General features: G+C 45.6%; 4 non-coding genes across 4 annotated transcripts; 3 read left to right on the top strand and 1 right to left on the bottom strand.

The window, feature by feature from the left end:
- Positions 1-509: 509 nt before the first annotated feature.
- Positions 510-580, bottom strand: trnag-gcc (transfer RNA glycine (anticodon GCC)). The gene has a single exon. It is a non-coding gene; the product is annotated as a tRNA-Gly (tRNA).
- A 2,131-nt stretch (positions 581-2,711) lies between these two features.
- On the top strand, positions 2,712-2,783 carry trnap-ugg (transfer RNA proline (anticodon UGG)). The gene has a single exon. It is a non-coding gene; the product is annotated as a tRNA-Pro (tRNA).
- A 6,454-nt stretch (positions 2,784-9,237) lies between these two features.
- On the top strand, positions 9,238-9,309 carry trnap-ugg (transfer RNA proline (anticodon UGG)). Its single transcript has one exon. It is a non-coding gene; the product is annotated as a tRNA-Pro (tRNA).
- A 3,294-nt stretch (positions 9,310-12,603) lies between these two features.
- Positions 12,604-12,675, top strand: trnap-ugg (transfer RNA proline (anticodon UGG)). Its single transcript has one exon. It is a non-coding gene; the product is annotated as a tRNA-Pro (tRNA).
- The last annotated feature ends 132 nt before the right edge of the window (positions 12,676-12,807 follow it).

The raw sequence follows: 12,807 nt of genomic DNA, 5'->3' as shown, positions 1-12,807 counted from the left end.
ACCTCAGTTTCCACCTCTGGTCAGGTTAAGACTCGGGGTGTCATCCACTCTCTCCTTTTCATCAGAATTAAATGAAAATCCCCGATCTGCATACTTTCTACTTTATAGAATAATCGTCCTGCGTCCCCGTCCATCAGTATCCTTTTAAAGCACGTCCAACCTTGTATTTGATCAGTCCCATTAACAGAACTTGCAATAATTTACTGCAACTAAAAAGAAAAAACCTCCTGATTAAAAGCAATTGCTAAAATTAGGCCAAAAAGCGGATTTGTAAAAACATCAGCAGGTTCTGACAAATAGCCTAGGGTCTCCACATTAGAAAATGGGATGTTATTGATATTCTAAAAACTGGTAGACAGTTTTGTATGCCCGCCCCCAATAATGAGGGTGACCGCAGACATAGTTGTTATGACACAAGGCATATTCGCAGGTGAGAACAGACCAGGGATGGCGCTGCCTGACAACACATTATGATAGCAATTGACGCGTAACCACGCAGCCTAACATATTGCATTGGCCGGGAATTGAACTCGGGCCTCACGCATGGCAAGCGAGAATTCTACCACTGAACAACCAATGCTTAATAGTTCTTGTCCAATAGAATAGAGACGTCCACCATAGAAAACGTTTTATCTGGCCCTGATAATGCATGTTTTTTCCTTCTTAAAATGTAGCGTTCTTGCCATGTATGCAATGCATCAAGTGAACGATACATTTCTTTAACGGTAAGATCACTCTGCAGAAACGATTAAATACTGGAAGATGCACGAACGATCCCCAACAATACATTGCGATAATACGCGCCTGTATTAATACATTGAGAAAACCCTAATTACGTTTGATAATGTTACAGTGAGATACCAAATTTGAGTATTATGAGACTAAGCTGTGGCGATTCTGATAGTTGGAACACCACCACTTGACATTAATTATGACTACAATCAATAAAGTTAACTGATTTCGATACTTTGTGGCAAGCACTTTGGCTTGTTGGACTACGGGTATACAGTAATACCCCGGTTATCGCGGTTAATGGGGACCGAGACCACCCGCGAAAACTGAAAATCCGCGAAGTAGCGGCGCACCTTCAAAAATGCTTAAATAATAAAAAAAAATATATATATATATATATATATATATATATATATATATATGGGTAGAGAGAGAGAGAGTGAAATTCATGTTATAACAAAAAAAAAAAATATTATTAAAACTTATTTTTTATTCCCCAGCCATTATTTTCGTATTTATTCAATTACTTCTTTTTGTATTTATTTAATTACTTCGACTTTTACCTGCTGGTACACCGTCCGGTGTGCCCTGTGAATGTTATGATCCTCCAGCAGAGCTGGAGGAATGAGCAGGACTCTCCAAACGCAGACACGGGAAAAAAGGTGGTTATACAAAGATATTTATTATAATCACAATATAGTCAGTGTAATCAGCGCGTCTCGCAGCAGCTGAAGGCATGGCGCGAGACGACCGCTGGAGGAACGCCCACACAGCTGAAAAAACAAAAACACACGCGGCATGACAGGCACGGATCATGACAGTGAAATGAAATGTGGCATTATTCATTTATTTATTTATTCATTCATAACTGACAGCCTCACGCTCCGCTCCTGCCCGGGCGGAAGAGGTGCTCCTATTCGGCTTAACTGTGACACACGCCTGCCCTCCTCCTCCGGAGCTTCCGTTCGGTTAAACTTAGGGGCCGCTTGGAACCGCCCGTGCCCGGGGAAGGTGCTCCTCTTCGGCTTACTGTGACGCGAGCATGCCCTCCGCCTCCGGAGCTTCCATTCGGTTAAACTTAGGGGCCGCTTGGAACCGCCCGTGCCCGGGGAAGGTGCTCCTCTACGGCTTACTGTGACGCGAGCATGCCCTCCTCCTCCGGAGCTTCCGTTCGGTTAAACTTAGGGGCCGCTTGGAACCGCCCGTGCCCGGGAAAGGTGCTCCTCTACGGCTTACTGTGACGCGAGCATGCCCTCCTCCTCCGGAGCTTCCATTCGGTTAAACTTAGGGGCCGATTGACACCGCCCGTGCCCGGGAAAGGTGCTCCTCTACGGCTTAATGTGACGCGAGCATGCCCTCCTCCTCCGGAGCTTCCATTCGGTTAAACTTAGGGGCCGATTGACACCGCCCGTGCTCGGGGAAGGTGCTCCTCTACGGCTTAACTGCCACGCACGCCGGCCGGAACTCTGGTACGGTCCGAACCGCGCGAAACGTCGCCAACAATCGTGTCCGGGGGAACTTGCTCTTCTTCGTCCACTCTCCTCTTCGGCGCACGCCGGCCGTCTAACCGCTCCAGCGCCCCCTCGTGCCGCTCGGCGAAACTACAATGCCTCCGAATATTTTTTAGACCCGCGAAGCACTGAAGCCGCGAAAGGTGAACCGCGAAGTAGTGGGGTATTACTGTAATTCTCACTGAGGACCCTCTTTCAAATCCAAAACAAGACCATCATTACACTGGATTATTTTGAGTTCACCTGAATCTTCCGTACTGATAGGAATGGTTCTTCGCTGGTACGAGCGTGTCATCAATTGGAGGTGGCTCATTGGGCTCTGGGTATGGTTGTGAGTGGTTTCTCGTTCAAATCCAAACAGGTTCTTAGTGTAAATTCAGGGTTGGTTGGGAGAGGTTCCAGGTTCAAATCCGGGGTCTTAGTGTCGATGAAGGCTTGCGGCCAACAGGCAGTTAACCAGTTAAACGTGGCTCGTTGGTCTAGGGGTATGATTCTCGCTTTGGGTGCGAGAGGTCCCGGGTTCAAATCCCGGACGAGCCCATCTCAGTGTCGGTATGGTCGCCCAGTCTCTTAGTCAACTTATAATTTTGATGCAAATCTATACAGGGAGATCCTTGAAAAACTAACATGAAACAACAAAACTGAGACTGTACCCTGAATACTCCCAAAAAAATGCTTGAGTTCCTTATAATTTCAATAACCTTGGTCCAATCGCACATTTTTTTCAAAAATCTTGGAAATGACATTAGCTACCTAGCTACAGTCCAAAATCAGCTCCTACAACCTCTTAGAACATTTATACTCTAGTTTCCACCCCTCCACAGTACAGAAACAACACTGATCAAAATCACCGGCAACCAACTCTGGCCTAATCACCATTCTCACCCTCTTTGATCTGATAGCAGCTTGCGATACAATTTCTAAAACCATCCTCCTGAACAGACTCCATGACATTCTTTATCTATACCCTACCTCTTGTCAAGATATTTCACAAACTAAACCTACACTCCCACTGTTATGCAGATGACACTCAGCTCTACCTCTCCACATAATCAACTGCCATTATTCCGGGTTCCTCCATTTATTGACTGCTTCCCCGAAATGTATTATTGGTTCTCATCCAATTTTCTGCAACTTCACCATGATAAAACTGAAATCCTACAGATAGGTACCAAGTCCACTCAAGCCAAAAGTGACAGTTTTTCCCATGACACTTGACAATACCTCAGTTTCCCCCTCTGGTCAGGTTAAGACTCGGGGTGTCATCCACTCTCTCCTTTTCATTAGAATTAAATGAAAATCCCCGATCTGCATACTTTCTACTTTATAGAATAATCGTCCTGCGTCCCCGTCCATCAGTATTCTTTTAAAGCACGTCCAACCTTGTATTTGATCAGTCCCATTAACAGAACTTGCAATAATTTACTGCAACTAAAAAAAAAAACCTCCTGATTAAAAGCAATTGCTAAAATTTGGCCAAAAAGCGGATTTGTAAAAACATCAGCAGGTTCTGACAAATAGCCTAGGGTCTCCACATTAGAAAATGGAATGTTATTGATATTCCAAAAACTGGTAGACAGTTTTGTATCCCCACCCCCAATAATGAGGGTGACCGCAGACATAGTTGTTATGACACAAGGAATATTCGCAGGTGAGAACAGACCAGGGATGGCGCTGCCTGACAACACATTATGATAGCAATTGACGCGTAACCACGCAGCCTAACATATTGCATTGGCCGGGAATTGAACTCGGGCCTCACGCATTGCAAGCGAGAATTCTACCACTGAACAACCAATGATTAGTACTTCTTGTCCAATAGAATAGAGACGTCCACCATAGAAAACGTTTTATCTGGCCCTGATAATGCATGTTTTTTCCTTCTTAAAATGTAGCGTTCTTGCCATGTATGCAATGCATCAAGTGAACGATACATTTCTTTAACGGTAAGATCACTCTGCAGAAACGATTAAATACTGGAAGATGCACGAACGATCCCCAACAATACATTGCGATAATACACGCCTGTATTAATACATTGAGAAAACCCTAATTACGTTTGATAATGTTACAGTGAGATACCAAATTTGAGTATTATGAGACTAAGCTGTGGCGATTCTGATAGTTGGAACACCACCACTTGACTTTAATTATGACTACAATCTATAAAGTTAACTGATTTCGATACTTTGTGGCAAGCACTTTGGCTCGTTGGACTACGGGTATACAGTAATACCCCGGTTATCGCGGTTAATGGGGACCGAGACCACCCGCGAAAACTGAAAATCCGCGAAGTAGCGGCGCACCTTCAAAAATGCTTAAATAAAAAAAATAAAATAAATATATATATATATATATATATGGGTAGAGAGAGAGAGAGTGAAATTCATGTTATAACAAAAAAAAAACAAATTATTATTAAAACTTATTTTTTATTCCCCAGCCATTATTTTCGTATTTATTCAATTACTTCTTTTTGTATTTATTTAATTACTTCGACTTTTACCTGCTGGTATGCCATCCGGTGTGCCCTGTGAATGTTATGATCCTCCAGCAGAGCTGGAGGATTGAGCAGGACTCTCCAAACGCAGACACGGGAAAAAAGGTGGTGATAGAAAGATATTTATTATAATCACAATATAGTCAGTGTAATCAGCGCGTCTCGCAGCAGCTGACGGCATGGCGCGAGAAGATCGCTGGAGGAACGCCCACACAGCTGAAAAAACAAAAACACACGCGGCATGACAGGCACGGATCATGACAGTGAAATGAAAGGTGGCATTCTTCATTTATATATTTATTCATTCATAACTGACAGCCTCACGCTCCGCTCCTGCCCGGGCGGAAGAGGTGCTCCTATTCGGCTTACTGTGACGCGAGCATGCGCTCCTCCTCCGGAGCTTCCATTCGGTTAAACTTAGGGGCCGCTTGGAACCGCCCGTGCCCGGGGACGGTGCTCCTCTTCGGCTTACTGTGACGCGAGCATGCCCTCCTCCTCCGGAGCTTCCATTCGGTTAAACTTAGGGGCCGCTTGACACCGCCCGTGCCCGGGGAAGGTGCTCCACTACGGCTTACTGTGACGCGAGCATGCCCTCCTCCTCCGGAGCTTCCATTCGGTTAAACTTAGGGGCCGATTGACACCGCCCGTGCTCGGGGAAGGTGCTCCTCTACGGCTTAACTGCCACGCACGCCGGCCGGAACTCTGGTACGGTCCGAACCGCGCGAAACGTCGCCACCAATCGTGTCCGGGGGAACTTGCTCTTCTTCGTCCACTCTCTTCTTCGTCCACTCTCCTCTTCGGCGCACGCCGGCCGTCTAACCGCTCCAGCGCCCCCTCGTGCCGCTCGGCGAAACTACAATGCCTCCGAATATTTTTTAGACCCGCGAAGCACTGAAGCCGCGAAAGGTGAACCGCGAAGTAGCGGGGTATTACTGTAATTCTCACTGAGGACCCTCTTTCAAATCCAAAACAAGACCATCATTACACTGGATTACTTTGAGTTCACCTGAATCTTCCGTACTGATAGGAATGGTTCTTCGCTGGTACGAGCATGTCATCAATTGGAGGTGGCTCATTTGGCTCTGGGTATGGTTGTGAGTGGTTTCTCGTTCAAATCCAAACAGGTTCTTAGTGTAAATTCAGGGTTGGTTGGGAGAGGTTCCAGGTTCAAATCCGGGGTCTTAGTGTCGATGAAGGCTTGCGGCCAACAGTCAGTTAGCCAGCTAAACGTGGCTCGTTGGTCTCGGGGTATGATTCTCGCTTTGGGTGCGAGAGGTCCCGGGTTCAAATCCTGGACGAGCCCATCTCAGTGTCGGTATGGTCGCCCAGTCTCTTAGTCAGCTTATAATTTTGATGCAAATCTATACAGGGAGATGCTGGAAAAACTAACATGAAACAACAAAACTGAGACTGTACCCTGAATACTCCCCAAAAAATGCTTGAGTTCCTTATAATTTCAATAACCTTGGTCCAATCGCACATTTTTTAAAAAAATCTTGGAAATGACATTAGCTACCTAGCTACAGTCCAAAATCAGCTCCTACAACCTCTTAGAACATTTCTACTCTAGTTTCCACCCCTCCACAGTACAGAAACAACACTGATCAAAATCACCGGCAACCGACTCTGGCCTAATCACCATTCTCACCCTCTTTGATCTGATAGCAGCTTGCGATACAATTTCTAAAACCATCCTTCTGAACAGACTCCATGACATTCTTTATCTATACCCTACCTCTTGTCAAGATATTTCACAAACTAAACCTACACTCCCACTGTTATGCAGATGACACTCAGCTCTACCTCTCCACATAATCAACTGCCATTATTCCGGGTTCCTCCATTTATTGACTGCTTCCCCGAAATGTATTATTGGTTCTCATCCAATTTTCTGCAACTTCACCATGATAAAACTGAAATCCTACAGATAGGTACCAAGTCCACTCAAGCCAAAAGTGACAGTTTTTCCCATGACACTTGACAATACCTCAGTTTCCCCCTCTGGTCAGGTTAAGACTCGGGGTGTCATCCACTCTCTCCTTTTCATTAGAATTAAATGAAAATCCCCGATCTGCATACTTTCTACTTTATAGAATAATCGTCCTGCGTCCCCGTCCATCAGTATTCTTTTAAAGCACGTCCAACCTTGTATTTGATCAGTCCCATTACCAGAACTTGCAATAATTTACTGCAACTAAAAAAAAAAACCTCCTGATTAAAAGCAATTGCTAAAATTTGGCCAAAAAGCGGATTTGTAAAAACATCAGCAGGTTCTGACAAATAGCCTAGGGTCTCCACATTAGAAAATGGAATGTTATTGATATTCCAAAAACTGGTAGACAGTTTTGTATCCCCACCCCCAATAATGAGGGTGACCGCAGACATAGTTGTTATGACACAAGGCATATTCGCAGGTGAGAACAGACCAGGGATGGCGCTGCCTGACAACACATTATGATAGCAATTGACGCGTAACCACGCAGCCTAACATATTGCATTGGCCGGGAATTGAACTCGGGCCTCACGCATTGCAAGCGAGAATTCTACCACTGAACAACCAATGATTAGTACTTCTTGTCCAATAGAATAGAGACGTCCACCATAGAAAACGTTTTATCTGGCCCTGATAATGCATGTTTTTTCCTTCTTAAAATGTAGCGTTCTTGCCATGTATACAATGCATCAAGTGAACGATACATTTCTTTAACGGTAAGATCACTCTGCAGAAACGATTAAATACTGGAAGATGCACGAACGATCCCCAACAATACATTGCGATAATACACGCCTGTATTAATACATTGAGAAAACCCTAATTACGTTTGATAATGTTACAGTGAGATACCAAATTTGAGTATTATGAGACTAAGCTGTGGCGATTCTGATAGTTGGAACACCACCACTTGACTTTAATTATGACTACAATCTATAAAGTTAACTGATTTCGATACTTTGTGGCAAGCACTTTGGCTCGTTGGACTACGGGTATACAGTAATACCCCGGTTATCGCGGTTAATGGGGACCGAGACCACCCGCGAAAACTGAAAATCCGCGAAGTAGCGGCGCACCTTCAAAAATGCTTAAATAAAAAAAATAAAATAAATATATATATATATATATATATGGGTAGAGAGAGAGAGAGTGAAATTCATGTTATAACAAAAAAAAAACAAATTATTATTAAAACTTATTTTTTATTCCCCAGCCATTATTTTCGTATTTATTCAATTACTTCTTTTTGTATTTATTTAATTACTTCGACTTTTACCTGCTGGTATGCCATCCGGTGTGCCCTGTGAATGTTATGATCCTCCAGCAGAGCTGGAGGGTTGAGCAGGACTCTCCAAACGCAGACACGGGAAAAAAGGTGGTGATACAAAGATATTTATTATAATCACAATATAGTCAGTGTAATCAGCGCGTCTCGCAGCAGCTGACGGCATGGCGCGAGAAGATCGCTGGAGGAACGCCCACACAGCTGAAAAAACAAAAACACACGCGGCATGACAGGCACGGATCATGACAGTGAAATGAAAGGTGGCATTCTTCATTTATATATTTATTCATTCATAACTGACAGCCTCACGCTCCGCTCCTGCCCGGGCGGAAGAGGTGCTCCTATTCGGCTTACTGTGACGCGAGCATGCGCTCCTCCTCCGGAGCTTCCATTCGGTTAAACTTAGGGGCCGCTTGGAACCGCCCGTGCCCGGGGACGGTGCTCCTCTTCGGCTTACTGTGACGCGAGCATGCCCTCCTCCTCCGGAGCTTCCATTCGGTTAAACTTAGGGGCCGCTTGACACCGCCCGTGCCCGGGGAAGGTGCTCCACTACGGCTTACTGTGACGCGAGCATGCCCTCCTCCTCCGGAGCTTCCATTCGGTTAAACTTAGGGGCCGATTGACACCGCCCGTGCTCGGGGAAGGTGCTCCTCTACGGCTTAACTGCCACGCACGCCGGCCGGAACTCTGGTACGGTCCGAACCGCGCGAAACGTCGCCACCAATCGTGTCCGGGGGAACTTGCTCTTCTTCGTCCACTCTCTTCTTCGTCCACTCTCCTCTTCGGCGCACGCCGGCCGTCTAACCGCTCCAGCGCCCCCTCGTGCCGCTCGGCGAAACTACAATGCCTCCGAATATTTTTTAGACCCGCGAAGCACTGAAGCCGCGAAAGGTGAACCGCGAAGTAGCGGGGTATTACTGAAATTCTCACTGAGGACCCTCTTTCAAATCCAAAAGAAGACCATCATTACACTGGATTACTTTGAGTTCACCTGAATCTTCCGTACTGATAGGAATGGTTCTTCGCTGGTACGAGCATGTCATCAATTGGAGGTGGCTCATTTGGCTCTGGGTATGGTTGTGAGTGGTTTCTCGTTCAAATCCAAACAGGTTCTTAGTGTAAATTCAGGGTTGGTTGGGAGAGGTTCCAGGTTCAAATCCGGGGTCTTAGTGTCGATGAAGGCTTGCGGCCAACAGTCAGTTAGCCAGCTAAACGTGGCTCGTTGGTCTAGGGGTATGATTCTCGCTTTGGGTGCGAGAGGTCCCGGGTTCAAATCCTGGACGAGCCCATCTCAGTGTCGGTATGGTCGCCCAGTCTCTTAGTCAGCTTATAATTTTGATGCAAATCTATACAGGGAGATGCTGGAAAAACTAACATGAAACAACAAAACTGAGACTGTACCCTGAATACTCCCAAAAAAATGCTTGAGTTCCTTATAATTTCAATAACCTTGGTCCAATCGCACATTTTTTTCAAAAATCTTGGAAATTACATTAGCTACCTAGCTACAGTCCAAAATCAGCTCCTACAACCTCTTAGAACATTTCTACTCTAGTTTCCACCCCTCCACAGTACAGAAACAACACAGATCAAAATCACCGGCAACCGACTCTGGCCTAATCACCATTCTCACCCTCTTTGATCTGATAGCAGCTTGCGATACAATTTCAAAAACCATCCTCCTGAACAGACTCCATGACATTCTTTATCTATACCCTACCTCTTGTCAAGATATTTCACAAACTAAACCTACACTCCCACTGTTATGCAGATGACACTCAGCTCTACCTCTCCACATAATCAACTGCCATTATTCCGGGTTCCTCCATTTATTGACTGCTTCCCCGAAATGTATTATTGGTTCTCATCCAATTTTCTGCAACTTAACCATGATAAAACTGAAATCCTACAGATAGGTACCAAGTCCACTCAAGCCAAAAGTGACAGTTTTTCCCATGACACTTGACAATACCTCAGTTTCCCCCTCTGGTCAGGTTAAGACTCGGGGTGTCATCCACTCTCTCCTTTTCATCAGAATTAAATGAAAATCCCCGATCTGCATACTTTCTACTTTATAGAATAATCGTCCTGCGTCCCCGTCCATCAGTATCCTTTTAAAGCACGTCCAACCTTGTATTTGATCAGTCCCATTAACAGAACTTGCAATAATTTACTGCAACTAAAAAAAAAAACCTCCTGATTAAAAGCAATTGCTAAAATTTGGCCAAAAAGCGGATTTGTAAAAACATCAGCAGGTTCTGACAAATAGCCTAGGGTCTCCACATTAGAAAATGGAATGTTATTGATATTCCAAAAACTGGTAGACAGTTTTGTATCCCCGCCCCCAATAATGAGGGTGACCGCAGACATAGTTGTTACGACACAAGGCATATTCGCAGGTGAGAACAAACCAAGGATGGCGCTGCCTGACAACACATTATGATAGCAATTGACGCGTAACCACGCAGCCTAACATATTGCATTGGCCGGGAATTGAACTCGGGCCTCACGGATGGCAAGCGAGAATTCTACCACTGAACAACCAATGATTAGTACTTCTTGTCCAATAGAATAGAGACGTCCACCATAGAAAACGTTTTATCTGGCCCTGATAATGCATGTTTTTTCCTTCTTAAAATGTAGCGTTCTTGCCATGTATGCAATGCATCAAGTGAACGATACATTTCTTTAACGGTAAGATCACTCTGCAGAAACGATTAAATACTGGAAGATGCACGAACGATCCCCAACAATACATTGCGATAATACACGCCTGTATTAATACATTGAGAAAACCCTTATTACGTTTGATAATGTTACAGTGAGATACCAAATTTGAGTATTATGAGACTAAGCTGTGGCGATTCTGATAGTTGGAACACCACCACTTGACTTTAATTATGACTACAATCTATAAAGTTAACTGATTTCGATACTTTGTGGCAAGCACTTTGGCTCGTTGGACTACGGGTATACAGTAATACCCCGGTTATCGCGGTTAATGGGGACCGAGACCACCCGCGAAAACTGAAAATCCGCGAAGTAGCAGCGCACCTTCAAAAATGCTTAAAAATAAATAAATAAATATATATATATATATATATATATATGGGTAGAGAGAGAGAGTGTGAAATTCATGTTATAACAAAAAAAACCAAATTATTATTAAAACTTATTTTTTATTCCCCAGCCAATATTTTCGTATTTATTCAATTATTTCTTTTTGTATTTATTTAATTACTTCGACTTTTACCTGCTGGTACGCCGTCCGGTGTGGCCTGTGAATGTTATGATCCTCCAGCAGAGCTGGAGGGTTGAGCAGGACTCTCCAAACGCAGACACGGGAAAAAAGGTGGTGATAGAAAGATATTTATTATAATCACAATATAGTCAGTGTAATCAGCGCGTCTCGCAGCAGCTGACGGCATGGCGCGAGAAGATCGCTGGAGGAACGCCCACACAGCTGAAAAAACAAAAACACACGCGGCATGACAGGCACGGATCATGACAGTGAAATGAAAGGTGGCATTCTTCATTTATTTATTTATTCATTCATAACTGACAGCCTCACGCTCCGCTCCTGCCCGGGCGGAAGAGGTGCTCCTATTCGGCTTAACTGTGACACACGCCCGCCCTCCTCCTCCGGAGCTTCCATTCGGTTAAACTTAGGGGCCGCTTGGAACCGCCCGTGCCCGGGGACGGTGCTCCTCTTCGGCTTACTGTGACGCGAGCATGCCCTCCTCCTCCGGAGCTTCCATTCGGTTAAACTTAGGGGCCGCTTGGAACCGCCCGTGCCCGGGGAAGGTGCTCCTCTACGGCTTACTGTGACACGAGCATGCCCTCCTCCTCCGGAGCTTCCATTCGGTTAAACTTAGGGGCCGCTTGGAACCGCCCGTGCCCGGGGAAGGTGCTCCACTACGGCTTACTGTGACGCGAGCATGCCCTCCTCCTCCGGAGCTTCCATTCGGTTAAACCTAGGGGCCGATTGACACCGCCCGTGCTCGGGGAAGGTGCTCCTCTACGGCTTAACTGCCACGCACGCCGGCCGGAACTCTGGTACGGTCCGAACCGCGCGAAACGTCGCCACCAATCGTGTCCGGGGGAACTTGCTCTTCTTCGTCCACTCTCTTCTTCGTCCACTCTCCTCTTCGGCGCACGCCGGCCGTCTAACCGCTCCAGCGCCCCCTCGTGCCGCTCGGCGAAACTACAATGCCTCCGAATATTTTTTAGACCCGCGAAGCACTGAAGCCGCGAAAGGTGAACCGCGAAGTAGCGGGGTATTACTGTAATTCTCACTGAGGACCCTCTTTCAAATCCAAAACAAGACCATCATTACACTGGATTACTTTGAGTTCACCTGAATCTTCCGTACTGATAGGAATGGTTCTTCGCTGGTACGAGCATGTCATCAATTGGAGGTGGCTCATTTGGCTCTGGGTATGGTTGTGAGTGGTTTCTCGTTCAAATCCAAACAGGTTCTTAGTGTAAATTCAGGGTTGGTTGGGAGAGGTTCCAGGTTCAAATCCGGGGTCTTAGTGTCGATGAAGGCTTGCGGCCAACAGTCAGTTAGCCAGCTAAACGTGGCTCGTTGGTCTAGGGGTATGATTCTCGCTTTGGGTGCGAGAGGTCCCGGGTTCAAATCCTGGACGAGCCCATCTCAGTGTCGGTATGGTCGCCCAGTCTCTTAGTCAGCTTATAATTTTGATGCAAATCTATACAGGGAGATGCTGGAAAAACTAACATGAAACAACAAAACTGAGACTGTACCCTGAATACTCCCCAAAAA

Source organism: Idiotropiscis lumnitzeri, chromosome 12, assembly GCF_059441095.1.
Source record: "Idiotropiscis lumnitzeri isolate Australia: NSW breed Sydney's pygmy pipehorse chromosome 12, RoL_Ilum_1.0, whole genome shotgun sequence".
Lineage (NCBI taxonomy): Eukaryota > Metazoa > Chordata > Actinopteri > Syngnathiformes > Syngnathidae > Idiotropiscis > Idiotropiscis lumnitzeri.
Note: the sequence above shows the minus strand (reverse complement) of the source record. Positions and strands in the feature narration are given on the sequence as shown.